Source organism: Xiphophorus couchianus, chromosome 4, assembly GCF_001444195.1.
Source record: "Xiphophorus couchianus chromosome 4, X_couchianus-1.0, whole genome shotgun sequence".
Taxonomy (NCBI): Eukaryota; Metazoa; Chordata; class Actinopteri; order Cyprinodontiformes; family Poeciliidae; genus Xiphophorus; species Xiphophorus couchianus.
Window position 1 is genome coordinate 21,871,485 of NC_040231.1, and position 22,321 is coordinate 21,893,805.

Sequence of the window (22,321 nt, forward strand, 5' to 3'; positions counted from 1 at the left end):
ATGTTCTGCCCCCCAGTTGTACAGTTGCGTCAGTTTCCTGGGAGGTTTCCGACATCATAGAACACGCACTGTTGTCCGAGCCGGACCCTGGTACTGGGCCGCCCAACCGTACGTATGTTCCATCTTCAGTCAGAGCTAGGTTAATTAATTGGATGCATACAACAAAATTCTCAGCCCATCCTGGAACCAGTAGAACCATAGCCCTAATTTCCTGTCGTTTTTGGTGGCCATCACTACACAAAGATGTTAAAGAGTTTGTCTTGGCCTGCTCAGTTTGTGCCCGAAACAAATCGTCTCATCAGCCCCCTTCTGGTCTGCTTCAACCTCTGCCCATCCCCAAACGACCCTGGTCGCACATTGCAATTGATTTTGTTACTGGGTTACCTGTATCCAAAGGAATGACCACCATTTTCACTGTGGTTGATCGCTTTTCCAAAGCCTGCCACCTCATTCCACTAAGAAAACTGCCCACGTCTCTGCAGACCGCTCAGCTCTTGGTTAAACACGTTTTCAAACTGCATGGCATTCCGCAGGAGATCCTATCAGACAGAGGACCTCAATTCACCGCTCAGGTATGGAAACACTTTTGTGCCGCCTTGGAAGCTAAAGTCTGTCTATCTTCTGGTTATCACCCTCAGTCGAACGGACAAACCGAGCGCATGAATCAAGAGCTCGAGTCTACACTCAGATGCCTCACCTCCACCAACCCCACTGACTGGAGCCAGTTCCTGCATTGGGCTGAGTATGCACACAACGCTCACGTCTCATCAGCTACCGGTCTCTCTCCTTTTGAGGTCTCCTTAGGGTACCAGCCTCCATTGTTTCCGGCGGATGAGAAGGAGCTTGCCGTTACATCGGTCCAGCACCACATTCGCCGCTGTTGTTCCATTTGGCGGAACACTGTCACAGCACTAAATCGTTCTTCTGAACGGAACCGCCGTTTCGCTGATCGGAGGAGACGTCCTGCTCCTGACTACGCACCTGGTCAGCAAGTTTGGTTGTCCACCAGGAACATCCCACTGAAATCCATGACCAAGAAGTTGTCTCCTCGTTTTATTGGCCCATACAAGATCGAGTCCGTCATCAGTTCTACTGCTGTCCGGTTACGTCTGCCTTCTTCTCTCCGTATCCACCCCACGTTCCACGTCTCGCAGCTCAAGCCTGTTCTGACCAGCTCGCTGTGCCCTCCGTCCGGGCCCCCTCCACCCCCCCGGGTGATTGATGGGCACCCTGCTTACACCGTCTGCCGGATCGTGGACTCCCGTCGACAGGGCCGGGGTTGGCGGTACCTGGTCGACTGGGAGGGCTACGGTCCGGAGGATCGGACGTGGGTTCCGGGTTCTTTTATTTTAGATCCTTCTTTGATTTCTGATTATCGTTCCTCCCTGCCTTCCTCGGTTGGACCGCCGGGTGGCAGTCGTTGAGGGGGGGGTACTGTTGGGATCCGGAGCTGTTCATCCACCAGAGGGCGCTGGAGGCCTTGTTCCATCTGAGGGCGTCTCCTGAACCATGCACCTGAAACCATTCTGCCATCAGGAACTGTATAACTGGAGGAGGCTGCTGACACTTCCCTGCCAGATTGTTAGCTAGTTATGGTACCGGCTCACTCCAGCTCTACTCTTCCTGTTTGCTTCCTGAATTCTGATCCACCTGTGTCTCTGACCTTTTTTCAGCTGATTGACCTGATACGTGCTGAAGATAGATCCAGCCCAGGACCCCTCCGAACCTACAGCTCGGCAGCCTGCTTCTGGCAGAACAGTTCAGACTTACCTGTCCGTCCTCCAACGCCGCCGCAGCCCGCAGCCCTCCGCACCTCAAAACAGACTCTGGATTTCCCAGGTTTTTCCCCCAGTCCTTTCTCCTCCCGATCGGAGGTAAGCTCTCAGTCAGCGCCATCTCCAAATTTCATCGACCCCAAACTTACCGTCTGTTTCTTCCCTAGCTGACCTGAGATCCAGTCCCAAGCGCTCCCGGATTGTTTATCTGTTTTTTTTCCCCCTTCCCCTTGGTTGTAATAAATCTCTTTAATCAATCTCGGCTTCTGGTGTTGTTCTGCATGTGGGCTAAGAAGTTAGACCTCAGCATGACACAATGTTTGTAAAGATAGAGGAAATGACCCATCCAGTCACAGTGGTATTTCAGGGTTTAGTATGGCCACAAATAAAACAACCACAACCCCCCTCAACTTCAAGTTAAAAACAAACAAACAAAAAAACTTGTAATAGTAGCTTTTCTACTATGTGCTTAGTGCTCTGGAAGGACAGCCTTTATTTATTCAAATCTGATCTGCAGACCTTCTCTGACTTTGAAGTGATCTTAGGTCCAAATCTGGGTGATAGCACTCCTTAAATAATGAACATTAAATTGTAATCCTGACCATAGCTCTGTCTCCTCTCCTTTTTTCGTGCTTCCAGAGAGACAAAACAAAAAGACAGCATCAGCAAATTCAATTTAGATTTTGTTACAGGTATTTTTGTTTTTGGCTGTATACTTTGCAGGGAATTTACATAAGTTGGAGAGTGTACACTGAGGGGATGAGAAAGATACACACTCTGCATTCAATGAAGTTATGGCTAAGAAACTGCACATATACCCCAGTTTAAGAAAACATACCAGATATTGCCTGGGGAAATCAGTAGACTTTAAAAAAATAAGTTTGAAGGAAGAACCTTTCAGGATTTTATTATCAAAGGGTCACACATATATTAACATTACCAAAATGCTGTGTTCTTCAATTAGCAGGTTTGCAAATATTGCATGAAAAACTCATTATCTGAGTGCAGGGGCTATTAGAGGAGAAGCAGCATTCAGCTTCTATGCACCACAAATCTGGAACAAAGTTCTAGAAAGAGCTGAAACACTGAGTTCCTTTAAATCAAGGCTAAAAACCACCTGCTCAGAGTTGCTTTTGAACCATAATTAACGGAACATTGATCAGTACATTTGACGTGTATTGATGATTTTGATAATGGCACTTGTCAACATGTAATGTTTGTCATTGGTTTTTCAGTTGTTGATTATGTTGTTTTTATGACTTCTTATTTTTGCTTCCGCCTTTAGTTTCCAATAAACATTCAACTTTATCACCGCTTCCTTTTAGTTTCACAGAGAGTTTAGGAAGAGAGAAAAGCCTCACCGTGCTTACCAGAATGAATAGATATTTATAAAATAATCAAGCAGACTAAAACATGACATTTTTATTGTTAGTATTTAAATATCGAAGCTTAATGAAGCAGTTTACCTTTCAGGTGAAATGTGGTGCATAGAAGCCGAACGCTGCTTTTCTATGTTGCTTCTCCTTAAGTGTTTATGATGTGAAACACTTTGAACTGCTTCGTTGCTGAAATGTGCTACACAAATAAACCGATTAGTGATTTCCTCTATGGTGAGATTTTAATATTACATTGTCGATATAAACAATCCATTAGTTTTTCATAGGCATCATAAAGTTTGACAACTTGAAGTTTTTCAGTGTTTTTGTTCACAATTTAGTTGTTTTTTCTTGATATTAATGAACACATGTATAATTGTTTTATCTTTCTCTTAACAGGTATTGTGTCAGTGTCCACTCAAACTTGAAATGGAAAATACCACATGTGACTGGTTTTAAATCTGACTATTTGAATTATTTTTTTTAGGACTATAATTGGTTTGAGAAAATTTGGATTCAGATGATTTGTATACATTTTATATGAACAAAATCTCTTGTCTCATGCTTGTAAGACGTGCCTGTAGATTAGTTTTTGTTATAAATTGCCTCGTCTAAAGCTGACTTGAATTAAACTGTATTATGTCTATGACCTTCTTCAAAAGTGTCCGCCTTTCCTCACTGATATAAACTACAGTCTGTGAGTGGTGTACACCCTTAGACACTGACCTTTGTCAGTATGTCTAGACTTTGACATCAACATTTCCTGGAAGTTATTATCCAGCAGGCACAGCAAATTTTACCTTGAAGAACTGAGCTGTCAAAAAGCGTAGCATTTGCCAGTAGGGGTTGTTAAAGAAAGCACCAGGAACAACAGTTTGGTTTTACAGGACTGGAATGTGGCTGAAATATTTTTCTAAGTCAAGACCTACAGGTTACCCTGTAAAGTAACCACAAAAGTAAAAACATTAATGAGAAAATTTAGCAGAATTAAACTGTAAAAAAAGCAGCTGACAACTATCACTAATCCAGAAATTACCATCAAACTCACACATCATTCCTTGCTTTTCTGCATGTGAGGAAAGAATATTTTTTTCTTATTATATATCCCAAAAATAACACAAGTTTCCCTTCCTGAGGATGTGTGGTGAGCCCATAAAGCTCACATGAAGACAATAAGCCCAGCAAACATGAATGACATGAGCTGGATTCTGTCCCTGTGCATCCAGCATCCAGCTACATCGAGAGTAGGATATAAAAAGCAGGACAGTGACAAATTCACTGGTGCTTTTTTGGCTTTGGCAGCATGAAAAAAGAATTTTGCGTGCGGGGGTGTGCGTGTAGGGGTGTATGTGTAAATATATGTCTTTGCTTGCTGAGCACACGGAGGAGCAGATCTGCGAGACAAGCTCGAGCAGTTGCCTTCACAGCAGTGGTGAGATTGGAAGCAAGTGATTTTTGAGCCAGTGTGACTGATGGCGTCTGTTAGCAGCGAAGGCCGCAGAGAGGATGTCTTGTAGAGGCGGCGAGAGGAAGCCGAGGCTTCCGGAGCGACGCCGCGCTCAGAGAGTCTGCTGAAATGACAGGACAAGCAGGGCCAGTGTTTCCATTCACAGTCCTCTCAACCCTCTGACACTTTTCTCGCTTCCACCTCTCACTTATTATGACGCCCCTTAACACTCCACGCGTTCCATGTCTGCCTTCTTCTATCACCTCCTTAACATGCTGCCTCTGTCACAAACAGAAGACAGACCTCACCAGCCGACGAAAAATTTCTGTCCCATGCAGGTAACGCTCACATGTAAAAAAATTCGAAAGGCATTCTTTCCTCCTTAGGAAATGCTGTTGTCTTTAACCTCTAATTAGATTTCAGATAAAAGAATAGTTTTCCATTTACAAATCAGAATGCTACTGCATGCATTTGTTAAAAAACAGTGGTTGGCTGATATTGATTGTCAGTGTTTTGCAGCTTCATTAAACACTAATGATCATACTGAGGATACAAAGGAGAAGATAGGTATTTAACACACGATTTTTGCAAAGCAAACATATTCCTATAACGTTGCAAAACTCACACTAAAAATGAAGCCACTTCACAGCTTTCAATCAACTAAAAGAGGAAAAGGACACCAGTTGATCACAAAAGAAAATGACGATCTGGAAATTTGCAGGTTGCAAAGGCTCTTCAAAAAGATCCTTGCTTTTACCCATCATGAGATGCTTCTTGTGCCATTAGCTTGGAATAAACCAGATGATAAAATTTTCACAGAGATTGTTTTCTAAATATGAATGTTTTTCTTGGCTTTCTCTAACTTTTTGTGATTGCAATTGATTTCCCCCACTTTATACATTACATCAAAATTGTTCTGGAAAAAAGGGAAAATGTTTAAGTATATATATATATATATATATACAGTATATACGGTATATATATATATATATATATATATATATATATATATATATATATATATATATGCAACTCTTTTGACAGCTTTTCTTAAACTTTTTAAAAAACGTCCCTTACTTGAGGTGTGCATCACCACATGTTAAGCTGTCAAATAATTTTTTGAGGAACACTGATAAGCGGAAGAGTGGCAGTTATGGAAAAACATCAAAACTATTTCCCATCGGGAGTGCTGCTGCAGCTGGTGTCATAATACAACACATGGCACATCCCTGCCTGCTGAAGATTTGCTTCAGTGGAGTATCTGACATCTCCACAACTATTGCCTTAATTGATGTTGTTAAGTGTGCACCCGCCATCTCTGAATTGTAAGTACCTGCCGTAATGTAGTGTAAAATTATTATTCCAGCATCAAGAAACAACCGTAATTTGCAGCTGTGAGTTCTGTTGCATGTTAATTTTGCAAATGCACTGTTGTTTAGGAGCAAGTAAATGGAAAGTATTCCACTGTTTCCCACCATAAAACATTAACAGCCTCACCTGTTAGGTTTAGGCTCATCTTATTTTGACTTGATGAAATCTATTCAGTACAGATTTTTCTGTTCTCAAATGTTACCTCATTTAAATTCTTCAGTAGCCTCATGTCTAAAAATCCAATGTGAACTTTTCAATGTCAGTTTATTGATAGTATGTTAACCTTCAAAACAGAAGCCTTTCATCACAGAGGACAGGTGTAGGAAGGGAATGATAGAGAGAAATGGACTATTAAAAATAGGTTAAGCTTGTCTCTGCACTATTTCTAACAGGCTCGGTTTGTTCCCCGCGGGCTCTCAGTGATTTGGAGTGTGACCCTGACCCTTTGCTTCTTTACAAAGGCGAGAACGCTTGCACACACACACACACACACAAACACACGCATTTACAAAGACGTTCTGAACACCGGAGTGCACTTCAAAAAGACTAAATCATATTGAATGTTCTTGTTGTCTCCACTGGACCTGCAGGGGGATTTGTGGAGCCTTTATTATTTCACTGTAAAGAACAATGAATTTAGTATCACAGGCAGACTGAAGACATTTAGATGAGAGACAGGTGTTACCTCTTGGAGCTGGCTGACATGACCTCAATCTCCAGGACCTTGTCAAACACAGAGAAATGAAATAACTATAGATAACGACTAAAATATGGGCATGTTATTAAGTTCAATTGATATTCCCTGTAAGTCTGAGGTACAACAGGGCAATGAGGAACTGAAAATATAGTAAAGCATTTCAATTATGAATCATAAGTTCTCACATTGTGTCTTTGCAGTTTTCCCCCAGCGAACAGTAAAACGCAAGCTTGAAATTCAAATCACTTTGATTTGCCCTCATATCTAACTCCAACTGGTGTTTCATGCTTAAATATTAATCCAAATACTGTTTTATCTCCAATGTCAATGATAGTAGTAGTTCAAGTTTTTGGAGTAAAAAAGACAGACAATGACACAGAACCTCTTCTGTTATTAGGAGGTGCTTGGGTATTTTTGGCATAATTTGATTTAATCCTCCAGTGGTCTTAGCGTGACACTCAGAAGGAGTGTGGCAAATGTCACTGTCGGACAGCGGGAAGGCGGGGGGTTGTCCCGTCAGACCATCAGTTCCCCAAACAACACCAAACCAAAACCTCATAAAACCTTTTGAGGTCAAATGACCCCATCTCTTAAGACTGCGGGAGGGTTAAAAAAATACTTTCTAGATTTTAAAATCCAAACGTCACATTGGATTCATCATTAGGCTTTGAGTCACACTATTTCCTGTTCTTTTGTTTTGTTTAAGAAACATTTCTAAAATAAAAAATATGGTCTCCAGAGTTGACCTAGAGAAAATTATTTATGCGTTTATACCATTTTTTACTTGCCTGGACAAATCTTCAATTTCACATCTACAATTAATACAGAACGCAGCAGCCAGACTTCTCACCGAATCCAGTAAATTCAGTCATATCACTGCGGTTCAATATTCACTAGACCAACTCCCAGTGGATTTTAGATCCAGTTCAAAGTTCTTGTGCTGATGAACTGAGCTTTAAATGGCCAGGCAGCTGATTATCTTTGTCAGCTTTTAACTAAATACTCTGCTGCTCCTGGCCTTCGTTCCCAAACAACAATGTCTTAGTTGTTCCATGTCTGCGGGTGAAAACTAAAGGAGACATGGCCTTTCAGTCAGAGGCCCCAAAGCTGCGGAACAGTTTTCCCCTGCAGCTTCATTTTTTTCTGATTTTATGGAGGTTTTCATATAGGAGCTGAAATTGCTTGTTTTCCCAGGCTTTCATGTCATGATTTTATCAAGTTTCTAATGCTCGTTTTACTCTTTAGTTTAAGGTTGATTTTATTGTACAGCGCTTTATAATTTTATGTTTGTGAAAAGCATTTTATAAACAGACGTTACTCTCTTCTCTTACTCGTTTTTGGTTGATTGCGAGCTCCGTCTTTGCACAGCGGCTTTGAAGATAACTTTGCCGTTACTTTTCAGGCCACTGTAAATAAATATCCTTGTGTAGATGGATAAGTAGGTTAATACTCAAGATGGACATTAAAAATGGAACAGTGCAGGAGCAGATGAGTTTTACTCTTCAAACTCATGAAAGCCTGAAGATCTGAAATCTTCCCAAAGTTAACACTCGAACCAAAACATTTCCAGCGGAATGTCATATTAATATTGATGATACAGTTTACTATGACTTAAACCAAGTTTGTGAGTGAACTGGGAAACATCAGACTGCTTTTCAATATAGTCTGACAGAACAAACATGTAAAGCGGAACTTTTATTCTGGGTATAATTTCTTATTCATTTATTTATTTTTTTTTACAGAGGTTGTGATGGTGTAACATTTACTGATAGTACACTTGATACAAACTGGAAAGTCTTTACCCCGCTAAGCAGTTTCAATTTTAAGATTTGTAGAAGCAACTGCTAAAGAGGGCACATTAACTACATTTAATGTGAAGAGATAAAGACTAGTTCATTTTGAGCCACTCTTTCCCTTGTCTCTGTTTATGATCTCAGTCAACCTGACAGTGTTTGTCAAATATTTTCTTCATTTTTGCCTTGTTTAATGAGGACACATAAAGAACAGAACACTTTTAAAGACTGTTAGACATATTGTCAGTTTTCATCTTCATGTTCACTGGGTGTTATTTCCCTCACTAACAACCATTTGATTTACTCTGCAAATTGCTATAACATATATATATATATATATATATATATATATATATATATATATATAGTGTAACAAAGTAATGTTAGACTATATGTTTCATCTTTCAGTCTTCAATTTGCATTTGATGAGACACAATGTTGTACTGTAAATTAGCTACACTCTACAACATTAGCTCCATGCTGACCTTTTCATGGGCTGCTACACAGATGTGGCAACTACAATTAACATACATCCAACCTCTCTGACTTGATCATCCTTCAAGACAGATCTTTAACTTAATACCTCCTGTAAGATGAGATGTTACCAGCTTCAGCAAAGGAAACAGTCTGGTCATTGTAAGTACACAAACAAGTCCAGAAATTGAGTACATCTTTAATCACAGCATATTACAAAAAAAGGAATTAATATTGTTGTCACATCTCTTGTCCAAATTTTAAAGAAAAAACTGAAAATTACATTTGTGAGTTGAACAATGTGTATCAGTCATGATCAATACCAATCATTTCATGCAATAGAAGTGGAGTTTTAATAGGAAAAGCTTGACATTTTGAATTTCAAATGTTATTCTCTTACACAGTTGGAATTGAAAGAAAATCTGTCAATATGTTTTCAGCTTGGTTTATGTGCTCTACATTGTGTGCAGCTAACAAGCTTTCTTATAAGTAGTTGTGTCTCGGAATGAAAAAAATAAATAAATGTGTATTAATATATTGCTTAACACATGCAGGCTAATGACTAGATTTTGTAAATATATCTGTTCTGTCTATTGTGTCTCTCTGTTCTCCACACCAGCAGTGGTCAACACTGTTCAAATTATTTTTATCGTCTTACCTCCACACACTGGTTAGGTGCAGTTGTCTGCACAGCAGGACACAAAGATGCTGTTCATGCAAAATGGGGAAACATTGGAATAACATGAAAAAATTCAGCAGGCCACGGGAAAGCAAATGCAAATCATGAGTCTGTGGGTGTATGGTTATCCCCACAGTACCAAACTTCCAGCGCTAATGATGTAACTCTTTGCTCGCTGAAAAATTCAGATTTTAAAACTTGCATGTGCAATTTCAGTTGACATCTGGTTAAAGTTTTTTTTTTTTAACCAAATTAACGTTGAGATGGATGTCACCAAAGTCATGCTGCAATCAGATTTGAATGATTCAGAAGATTATGGTTTGGGTGAAAGCTTCCAAATGGGTTTGATACGGACTCGTCCAATAATTACAGGAATACATTTGCACTCCATCAACACATATTTTTGTTTTTGTGCCAGGGTAATCTAAAAGATAAAAGGCCCAATTACAAATCAACTAAGAATAAGTGAAATCCTACCAGCAGAGAAGACAGAGCTCAGCAGACTGAAAGCAAAAGACAGATGGCATGCAGACTCTCCATCAGTGTTGCTCTGCAGAGTGTAACATGCTTTTTGTTTGTGTGCTTTTGCTAATATGTGTGTCCAGCACACAGAAAGGGTTCTTGCTTCATCATGTAATTTGATTTCAGATCTTTCACACCCACAGACAGCCTGCTGAAACTAGATGTAACTATGAGGTTTGGGTGATAAATATGTGGACTACCACTGCTATTATTTGATTTTACCTTCATAATAACATTATTTAGGTGTCTGGAGTCAAAACTTGTAAATGTATGATTACTGTGCTGTTGCTCTGCACAGCACAGAAAGCCATCATTTACTCTGTTATCAATGCATGAGCTTTGCAAATGCAAACAGTTGGGTCAACAATTTGATGCTGTAAAATCCCCTTCACATGTCCATTTAATGAGGGACTGGAACAGTAGAGCTCCACTTTGCTTCTGCCCACGGGGTGATCTGCATGACAAATAGGAGGATCCTGCAAAGTTGTCACTGGTATTGCTCTCCAATTGTATTTCTCCCTAATGAAGAATTCCTATATAACTAGAAACCACATTTTCAGGCTTTAAACCGTAATTTAAATGGGCGAAATGGCCAATTTGGATGCTCACTTGTATGACCTTTCCCAGACCTAGTGCTATGCAAAAGTTTAAAGTCATTTCTAGTGTCAGACTTAAAAAAACATATAAAGCAAATACCCAGTGTCTGAAGGTCACCATTTTAAGTGATGGAGAAAAGAAACCCAGCAAACACCTGGCAGAGGACCTGGCACATTGTTCCTCAGCTGATTGGTCTGTTCACTGTACTGAGTTTTCAGTTCATATATCTTTGGTAATATCAGTATCATTTACTTGGTAAAAATACTATTTCAAATGTGTCCAACTGTTGTTTTGTCAATTTTCCAAGATGCCGCATAACAACAAAATGCAAATAATACTTTTTTTCTGACAGACTGTATAGATCCAATGTCCTGTAAAAATCATTCTTTGCTAAATTGTCTGTTCTATGTAAACAAAACACTTGAATTTAGGGACTCGAATGTTGAATGATGGCTTAAGCAAACAAATACAAAATGGTTAGGAGCTGAACTTTTTTTTAAGCTCAGCTTGAGCTTACAAAAATTGTTTTGCATGTCAGTAAGCAATTATCATTGCTACTACCAAGTGAAAGGTTTGTTAACAATGATTTATTAACAATCTTTATTATCTCTTCAATGTTAAAATACACCTACAATTAATGAATTTTCATCTCTTTAATTTAGGCTGACTGATTCTTCTTCTGTTGTAACGTGTTTGTGAGTTGTTTTTTTTGTTTTGTTTTTCTCATAGTTGAAATAAATTCAACTTTGGCACAGTTTTTTCTTTACTTTTCTTTGATTTGTTTTTGATTCCATTGGAAACAGTCACTGGTTGCATCTTTTTTATTCACTGAATAAAAGAAAGCTCATAACAGTAACAAAAACAAGTAATTTATTGTGAAACTGTTGGTGGATAAAAATGAAAGTAGTTTCTTACATCAGGTGAGAGAGACCAAGCAGCACCTGACACATCAACCTGAAAACCAAGCAGCAAAGGGAACATGACCCCCGAAAAATCTGTTCAACTCCACAGGTAGCAATGTCGGTTCAGCAGCCTGTGTTTGACATCCTTGATAACCAAAAATTATACTGGCTGATAAACTCCACTACTCTTATTACTGCTTTGAGATTAAATTCAGATATACAGCAGCATTGAGATGCAAGTTTTGCCACAAAGACAAGGACACAGTGGGGATCTTACTCAATGCATATGTTCTTGAAGCTGTAAATGATCCATAAGAATGGAAAAGAAGTAGTTTGCAGTTAAGCTGTAAGACCTGCTAATGGGTTTGCTGTGCAGTCTCAGTCTCCATGCACATCACATTCTCACTTGGTCAGCTGGCCGGCTCCTCAGCGGTTAGTCGTGCATGTTTTTTTTTCTCACACCCTTATCTTTTTGAGAGAGGCTATTGTTGTATTGAGCTATTATGTGAAAAGGGCACAAACAAAAACCCAGGAAAGCAATTGTTTACCATGCATTTTCAGACATCAAACTCTTGCATTGACCTTCATGCAAACTTATGTCCACTCAACTTCATTTATGGATGGCAGGTTGCTGATGCCTGTATGACATATTTGTATATTTGATCTATACTGCCATGCTCTTGACACATTATTTATTGTGTCAGGTGGAGGTTTCTGAGATAGACTGTGTTAAGGAGAGTTTGCACGGAACTTACACAAGAAAAAGAGGATATTTACAACTATTAGCCGCAACAAAAGCATTGTGCTGTACATGCTCAGGATAGATGCACCCAACGGTCACACACCTACAGCATGCGGTAGATCTGACCCTTAATCCAAATTTAGGTGTTCCATTTGGTCTTTGCTAAGGTTTTTCTATTGACGGATAAACAGTTTATCCCTTCTCGTAAATTTTCTAAACAAGAATCCAAGTTCTCATTAAACAGTTTTAACTGTCTTCTCAATACAGTCTCCTCACAACCTCTTTCCGATAATGGCTGTCGTGGGAGCTACATCACAGCTACCGCCTGCCTATCTGTTGTGTAAGGGCTCTCTGCGGTATTGAAATATGTGATGGGGCCTTGTGCAGGGACTGTTGATGAAAATGCATGAGAGAGGTTTTGTCCTTCACTTATCAAACTTAGTACATTGAACTGTGTGCTGAATCACAGGAGTGGGAGCTCAAATGTTTATCAGCTTAGAATTTAATCTGGCCACGGGAAGAAAACGTTAAACGTTTCCCTTTGTTCATTTGTGAAACCAACTTTCTAGTATAAAGAGTGCTTTCACAGGTTTTATATAATTTGGTAGGGCTCAGTTCGGTCAACATCCTTTCTTCCACTGTACAAGCAAATGTGAAGTTCATCAGTTAAATATATAACATTAACAGCTTTAAATTTACATTGGCTAACATGCATAACAAATGGAAAGAGGTGTCATTTACATTTAAATTGTATGACTGCAGCTGTTGAAACATCTTTTCAACATTTCTTCTTGTGCTTGGTGGGTCCTTAAGAACAGCATTGCTCTAATACATCATACCATCGCGATAATGCTCTCCAATTATCTTGAGTCCATTCAGGGAATTAAATGGGGAAAAGGGACAAAGATCAGGCTGTCCTCATGAGTGCAAAGCTGTCAAACCACAGTGCTAAGCACTCTTATGTCTTTGAAGTGAGTTCAAAAGGCAAGGGCTGTGATTCAAAACTCTTTTCAGTCAACTGTTAATGTGTCCTAAAATTATGGCACCTCCACTCATTTCAGCATGACCTCTGGAAGCAAAATGTCTTTTCATTTTAAGGTCCACTAATGGTACCATTTAGGACCAGTTCTTCTTATCATGTAATCAACTGATTCTTACACACTTTAAAGCAATTGGAGTTTTTGTGTTGATTTTCCAGAATAAAAGTGTTTCACTGGTGTCTGGATAAGGGTAAGTATTTAAACCTTAAAAAATTGTAAAACATTTTTAAAAAATCTATGCAATGAAATGTCCCTTTTAGTGTTCCTAATACCAGAAATCTTAAGCAGCTTTTAGCTTATGTCATATTAGATTATGACGGTGCAGCTTATCTTTACCTCAATCAATTTCAGTGGATAAAGTGGGAAAGACAACAATGCAATTTAATCTCTGACAAAGAAAATTGATGTTTGTTTGGTGTAAATCACTAGAGTTGACACATGCTTTCTTTCCACAGTCTCTCTGGAAATAACTGCAGATAAAAGGAAGTCATAAAGAACTTTGAAGATGGGAACTTGAATTATTTTCTGTCTTTTTTAAGTTATTGGAAATGCAAGCGTACAAGACCGTTATTACTGTAGCCCAACTTATATAAAAGTTGAAAGCAGAGCTGCAGAGTTCTTCCTCTGATATTTCTTATTTCACTATTTTGCATGTTTAGGAAGCGATAAAGTAAGTTATGAATAGGAATAAATTCATATACACACTAATGTGTGAAACCTTGAAGAAGTCTTCTTCAGTTGAAAGGTTGCAAAGAAGTATTTGTGTAAAGACAGTCTCGCTTATTAGGGATTACGTTGGAATAAAATATTTTTGGCATACTTCTTGGTCTCTATTCTTCAAATATATTGGTTACAGTCTGAAAAATTTATTTTGTTCACCGGTTGAATAACATGACATAGTGCTCTGACACTCTTAATCAGGACCTCATAAAGTCTCCTTCCCTGAAACGTTTGGCACCAAGTGAGTTGCATACCCTATAATCATTCCAAAAGCCTTTCCTGATCAGGTGAGAACTCGACCGAAATAACCAGCCGTATTCAGTACTGAAAAATGTTTTGTGTTGTTAATTTTGTTAAATTTTGTGTAAGATTTCTATAAGGATTTAATTTTCTTTTTACACTTTGGATGTGTGCGCATGCTGCAAAATATTAAGACAACATGCATTAATATTGGGAAATGTGGCAATAATCGTGTAATTTGTCATAAGTAAACACATAGATTAAAAGTATTAACGTGTTGCTATTTTAGCTTTATAGAAAACATAGACCCCAGATAATAAGGAATCTTTCCAACCTATAAAAAACTAACAAAAAAACTATATGATTCTGTGGAAAAAGTTGCTTCTGACCAATATTTGCTGTTTAGTCAATATAGCAGTTAACATCTAGTTTCTTAATCACTTGATTGTCTTTCCACCTGCTTCCTCCATGAATCTTTCCTTGCGCATCAAACAAGTGTCAATAAACAAATTAGTCATGGAAAATCTGCTTACAGGGTATTTAAACAATTATTGTCCACTTATGACAATCTAGGTAGTTTTTCTCGATATTTATATGTGGAGTGATATTGAGATAATGTACATTTCATTTAGTCCTTTACACTTTTTGTCTAACACAGTTTTGAAAATAATACATTGTAGACAAACCCTCAGAATGTAAACCTTGTGCCAAAAATGAAAGCCTACCAGTCCCTGATGGATCTCCATGTAATTATTAAAAATGATCTTTTGTGTGTTTTCATGGTTTAATCAATCCAGTACATCTTAATGTGATGAATAATACATTTACTTTTTAATGACAATGCCTATTTTCTTGTTCGTTATTAATTTGAGTATGGATTAATTTTATTTTAAAGAAATCACAATCCTAAAATTCTGAAGAAGTCTCCTGGCTTCTTTATCAAAAAGAATTCATCCTTTAAATAGATTTTTGGTAGAATGTGAGACACACTGGTTTATGAATGTTGACATAATTTAATGTACATAGCCTAATTATGCTACCTATTAAAAAAGAAAGAAACAAAAAAAACACTAGCTCTGACACTGTAATTTTGTTACTTTTTTTCTATGAATTGAAAATCCAGTGATAGAATTATTCTGTCAATCTCCAAACTAGGAAATGCAGATTTTGATACATTTTTATGCAGGTATCAAGCCATAAATGGCCAAACACATCATTGTTCTCCCAAATACATTCATAAAACTTTTTGCATCGTAGCCGGTAAAAAAAATTTAAATACACCATAAAGAAATATCCCACTTCATTAGATAATGCAAAATGTTATTAACTTGTAAGAGTAGCAATATTCTTCACATTCGAAGGTATACACCCACACTGACTGCATGAACAGCAGCCATAAACATGCATTAAGCTAATCAGTGCAGTGCAAAATGAGAAAAATGAGAAGGGATAAAGAGATGGCAATATGGACTGGGAAAGCCCATCCAGGACATCACAACCACTTAATGAAGTCCATGGCTGCTAAACAATTAATACAAACCCATACTTTATTAAATATGCAATAAAGACTATTATAGCTGAGTGTGGAAATAACAGCCATTCTGGCAAGCATTAAAGTGTCTAGCTCCATTTGAGGCTCATTTATGGAACCTCTCCCATTAAGTCTACATTAATACTGCAGGCACAGTTGAAGGGCATAGGAAAGTACTCATCTAAATATTAAAGATGGCTGTCACAAGAAAAATATGTTGTCAGCAGGCTGAAGAATTAGGGCTATGTAAATTTCATCACATCCCCTCACTTAATGACAAAGCAGAGATCAAAATGTCACTAAGGACAAAAAAGCTCCCCATATCTGATTTAAACAAAGTCAGACACAAGATTATTATTTAATGACTGTGTTCTAGGTGAAGACACACACACAGGGGAAACCTCATACACTTGTTTTGTTAATTCTTTATTATTAAACTCTTATCTTATATGTGCATCCAAATCCACAACACTTTTTTAAAGCTTTTTTAAAGTATTCAGGAAATCTTAGTGAGTGAAATGAAAGAGGAAGCGTGTTCATGCATGACCTTATGAATGAACTCTGCACTTCCAGTTTTCACCTGAAGAAGCCTGGAAGCACTGAGAGAATGAAACCATGGTGTTTGATTTCTCCAGTGCTCTACTCTCGTGCAGAACACATTTTGACAATTCCTTCAATAAAAAGGCATTTTTTTTGTTAAAGCTTTCCTAAAGTATTCTGAATTTTTTAAAAAGATAAAGAAGAAGCTTGTGCACTTGTGACCTCATGAATGAACTTTCCACCTTCAGTTTTGCTGGAAGAACTTATTTTCAACATGAACACACTGTCCATTCACTGATTTTTCCGATATTGAAACAAAAAAAGCATTGATAGTCCAATGTGGGTGAGTAATGAATGTTTATTTTGTACAGTGATGTGAAGAAAGTGTTTGCCCCCTATTGATTTGCATTTGTCACATTTAAGTGTTTCAGAACATCAAACCAGTCTAAATATTAGTCTAAAACAACACAAGTGATCACAAAATGCATTTTTTAAATGAAGTGTTTATTGTTAAGGGAGAGAAAATCCAAAACCTACACAATCTTCTTTCTAACTTGTTATACTGCAGTCTAAAGTGTCCTATTTCAATGATCTATTCCTGTAACCAGTAGTACAACTGTTGGTCCTATTCCCTTATGAAGAAAACACTGGGATTGCATCGTAGCTGGCGACTTTCTTCTCCCTGTGCATGTGTGGACTAGAAAACAAATTGATCTCTTAAGAGATTTTAGAGAGGCATACTAATAAGATGTCAAACTTCTGAAAAGTATGATGGTGTGCCGATTTTGTAAACATCTTTTTCTTATTTTAGTTTTCCTTGCAGCTGCAGACAGTAATGTTTACTCCTTGGTTCATGTACATCAGCATGAATTAACGCATCAGGGAGAAGAAAAAGACATAAGTTGCATCTGACTACAAGGGTGAATTCACACCAACCCTGTTTAGCACACTTTAATCGAATTCTTGTCTGCTTGTCTAGAAAGTCTGGTTTGTTTGGGGAGGTGTGAATGCACAATTGAACTCTGAGGCGGACCAAAAAGAGAAAAGAAACCAAGGCCTCGGTTTGAAAAAAGTGAACTCTGGTGCAATTTGAATGCATGTGTGAATGCATGTGTGAAGGCAATGGCACCGGAGACCGCTCCAAAAGCAAGAAGCGAACCATATCAGGGCATTCACTAGCAATAGGGAGAGAAATGTCTCATGGTCTTTCACCAAAGACAAAAGAGAATTCCTACAGCTCCAACAATTTGACACTATTTTTTTTTTCCATTTTGTGAAGAAGGAAGCTCATGTCTGTCCCAACAGGAGTTTTGACATGACAGTCTTTCCAGGAGTTGAAGACCTCACCAACTGGTAATGTCTACGTCTCATTCATTGCATCCATTGCAGTTTGTCTTTCAGCCTGGCATCGGAGTGGATGAGGCCATCATCTATTTTCTGCACCGATCTTTGACCCACCTGAAGAAACTTGGAAGCACTGTGAGGATCATGTTGTTTGATTTCTCCAGTTTTGGAGCTCTCAGGAGTGAACCATCATCTGTCCCATTGGATACGGGACTACCCGCCCACAGTCAATGTGGATACTGTGCTGTTTCTCCAACAGGCTGGTCTGCAATACGGGAGGCTTGTAGGGAACAGTGTAATCACTGTTCCTCTTCATTCTTTAAAATGTAGATTTCTCCATCAACTCCTCACTCTGCCGCCTACAAATGTTCTCAAATGACACTTAAAGTACTCTGTAAAATAAACAATATACATTTTTTGGTTTGTTTTGCTTTATCCTTGTATTGTACTAAATAAAGTTATTTATTATACACTTCAAATTGGTTCACATTTATAACTATATTGTATATATATTATTTTTGAGTGCCTTTTAAATGGGAAAGATAAGTTCCAAATTAGGTCAGTTTTTGATTGCTGGATGTAGACATCAAAAGGATGTGGACATCAAAAGCATTTTTTCCATGTGTGGATGCCAGTTCTTTTCAAGTTCATCAATGCACTTCTCCTTTGGTCTGACATTATCATTAAAATGTAACATGAACTCAAATCATAATTATCATCACTACGTGTTCACAGCACGTCTTCTAGTGGGAGTATATCATTGGAACTGCCATAAGTAATGGCTGCAAAGTATAATTGAGTTTGATCATTGATCTTCATCTTTCACCATCACTTAGACTTTTCCTGGAAGAAGAGGAAATGTAGAACTCATCGTTCAATATTCAAAAAGAAGAATTCCAATTTACTCGACATGACCAACTCTAAAACATTCGAGACCCTCAAGGGCCAGATACACAACTATTTATATTAAATACTTTTTTACTCAATACTAGAACACTCTCACAATTACCCTGACAAAAACTTCCCAGTTGAGCTAATTTATTTTAAGACGTAGAAGCAAAATACAACAAAAAAGTTCAGAAAAAAAAAACAAAACAAAAGCATGAGCTTGATATATTAGGAGGATGTGAAACAATTAGTTTCTGTTTTGTACTTTAAGGTTTAGACACAGTTCTAAGGTACATTTCATGGGCCCAGCAGAACAAAAGCGAAAAGGATGTGATTTATGGGGTTCAGATTCATGCACAAACAGAATACATTCCTACAACATTGTCCAGCCCCCATCTCCTCCAAAAAAAACCCAAAATAATTGATCTATTATAATTTAATTAAATTACACAAAATACAAACTAAGCGTAGCAAAACATTTGTGAGTATTTGTGTAAATGGGTAGCTCATAATACAGATAGATTGAGACACAGTGATGTACTGTTTTAAACTTGAGGCATCTTTAATTTTCCTCATGGAAAATTACAGTGATGCAGTAATGAATTATTAAGGAGGGAAAAAGTCTACTATTAACAAGAAGGGAAAAAATAAAGTTTTGTCAAGATTAGTCCTTACAAATTGAAGGTTAATTATTTTCAGCGAAAAATAAAGCCTTGACGTCCTCTGTTTAAATGAATAGATCTTTTTCAGCCTGTCCTCGTCTGAGTTTTATCTGCTGCTCACTTTGTGAGAAATAAAAGGGAACACATTTTAGGAAGTCCTTTAATACAGATGTAAAAAAATAACTCATGGGTCTATGTTTCCTAAGACACGCAGCCAAAAGATTTTTCTCAGGGTTCACATGACAGACATAACATCAGCAGCTGATTTTTTTTCACCGACTGAAATAATAACACTAATAGATTTACAAAGAGATAAATGACCAGCAGCTGAAATGGAGCCATTTTAATTAACTAGAAATAAAACTAGAAATTTGTACTGCAGTTTTATTTCACAATATAAGTATTAATTCAAAAATAAAGATAATGTAATTGCTCCACTAGACATGTGAACAATGGTTTAGTATTAAAATGATTTAATGCCTTTGCTAAATGCCAGGAATAAAGAACAAGACAAAAAAAAACAACTTTTCTTTTAGAGCTCAGTATGTGCACATCAGTTGCCACCTAGTAGGACACTGCTTGTTAGTTGATCATGTGGAAATGTGCATATGAAGCCAAACCTCTTGGTGCATGCGTTTCCTGCACAATAACATAAAAAGCAAAAGAATCACAGACATCACCTTCTATGAGCCCCTTTTAAATGTTAAAGCTTTTCAAATAAATTCCACAAAGGATACACCTGTGTATTATCACCTATAGCTCCTCTGCTTCACATGCATCACAGCTATTGAGACATCCTTCAAGATTTCGCACTGTGATCAATTTCCAGGTCACAGGCAGGAGGACGGATGAGAAAGGAGATGAGGGGGCAGGAAACAGGGAACAGATGAAAAGAGCCTGTTGTGTGCACCTTAGGTTTGCATCAGTCCCAGCTGCTCTGCATCTCTTTGATTAATCCCCAGCTGCTGCTGCTGAATGCTCCAGAGTATTTAAAGCAAAGACACCTTTCTTTCCACTTTCTCAATTTGTCTGATTGTTTTAACTACTGTGCAATAGACTAAATTTTCAAGTTATGCATGCAGCTTTCGTCTTTGAGGTTTTTCCACTCCTTTTTAGTCCCCCTGGCATTGGCCAGCTCCTTCTGTAGTCTATCAATTTCCAACCTGTGTGTCTCAGTTACCCTGTGGTTTTTCACTGGCCAATGTTCTCAAAATTCAGATATGAACTCTTCAGTTGCCCACAGTTTTTCCCAGCAGTGTGCTTGTTCTTCCTTGTCTTTAGAAAACTGCCTGCTGATCCTTTACTGTTTAGCGCCAAACTCATCTATTTCAAAGCTCCTCAGTGCCGGCAGTTAAGTCCAGTTAATATAATCACTTCCAATGGACTTCTGACTTCTGGAAAAATTAAATTAAAAACTGGAGCACTATGCTCATTGACAAGATCATTTTGTGAGGTTTTATTTAGTACAATTAAAGTTAACTTATTTTTAGTTTGACAATCTTTTGACCTTCCTCTGTATGTAAACTAGCTAGAAATATCACTTTATATATATATTTTTAAAAACTATATCCAATTTTAAAGCTGGAGTATCTAACTGAACCTTCTAAGACCCAAGCCATTGCATCACAAGCATTATTAATTTATCGTTGCTGTCTGGGCTGATTAGGAACTAAGTATTGCAAAATCATTGAATTATCTTTTCACTCAATGTAGTTTCTGAGAAAAATGATGTATACATATGAAGACCGTTTTAAATGTCAATAGAACACAGTAAAATCACAATTGAATAATAATATAAATTTTGTATTTAGTGCTTGTAATCACCAGCACATTTCCTGAATTCAAAAACAAAATGATAAACAACAATTGTGCCTTTTGAGCAATATGGCTGATTTTAAGTTCTGTTAACAGCTGCAGGAATGCATATGTCTGTAACAAAATAATAATAATAAAAAAACCTTCTCAACATTTTGATTGCTTCAGTTCTAACTGTTAAATAAAATTTCTGAACATGCCATGAAACATTTCAAGGGAAAAAACATCCAAGGGACTTGCACAGCAAATGGCCTCAACAAGTCTATGTGTGAAAGGCTGTGTAACAGTTCCAATCTGCCTGTAAGCAGAGGAACACCTTGCATGTAAAACATTGCACTCCAGTCTTCCCTGGGCAGCCTTTTACTTTGCAGTGCGCTGAATTTTTCAAGTTTACTGCCTCTGGCAGATGGGCATTAGACCTCCTTTGGTCTGAGGTGGGGGATACTACATGCACGTGGCGCTTTTTCCCTTGGACTAAGACGTCTGGGTCATCTTCCTGCTCTGAAAAGTCAGAGATGGTGTTGTTACGCTGAGCCAAAGAGCTTGGCCACTTCCATCTGAAGTGCAAGAAACTACTTGATGTTCCTCCTTGGTGTGCCACCTACAGTGATCTTGGCGGTGCAGATGCCAGCTGTTGGCTAAAGCCAGATCCGCAAAGACTTTGGATGGATGTGAAGAACCGATCAAAGTAAACCTTTGTATTGGGATGCAGAGTCTGAGACTGACGACCTACCAACCCTTCCAAGCCCAGATCATTTGGTTCTTCAACGTGCTCAAGGAGTGCATCTGCATCTTGAAAAATGTCAAAGTCTAGCACAATCCCATCTGACGTTGCACAAACAGTTTATCATGCCAACTGGGTTTGGTTTTATTGGCAGATATTGTCGACATCTACAAGCTCCTTTGAATGCAATCATCTGTTCAACAACACAAACACATTCTGGTTGAGCCTGAGATCTGCAGCCTTTCAGAATGCGGTTCAGAAACGGCATCACCTTCCAAAATTTATCTCGCTCTCTCAGATCCTTTGGAACGCCATCATCAATCAGCACTTTGAGTGATTGCCTCAGTTTGAAAAACATGTCATGTGTGAACTTTTCAGTGATGGCAAAGAATCCCTTAGGCTTTGGACCAGTACATTCTGATTGCAGGATATGGTACACAAG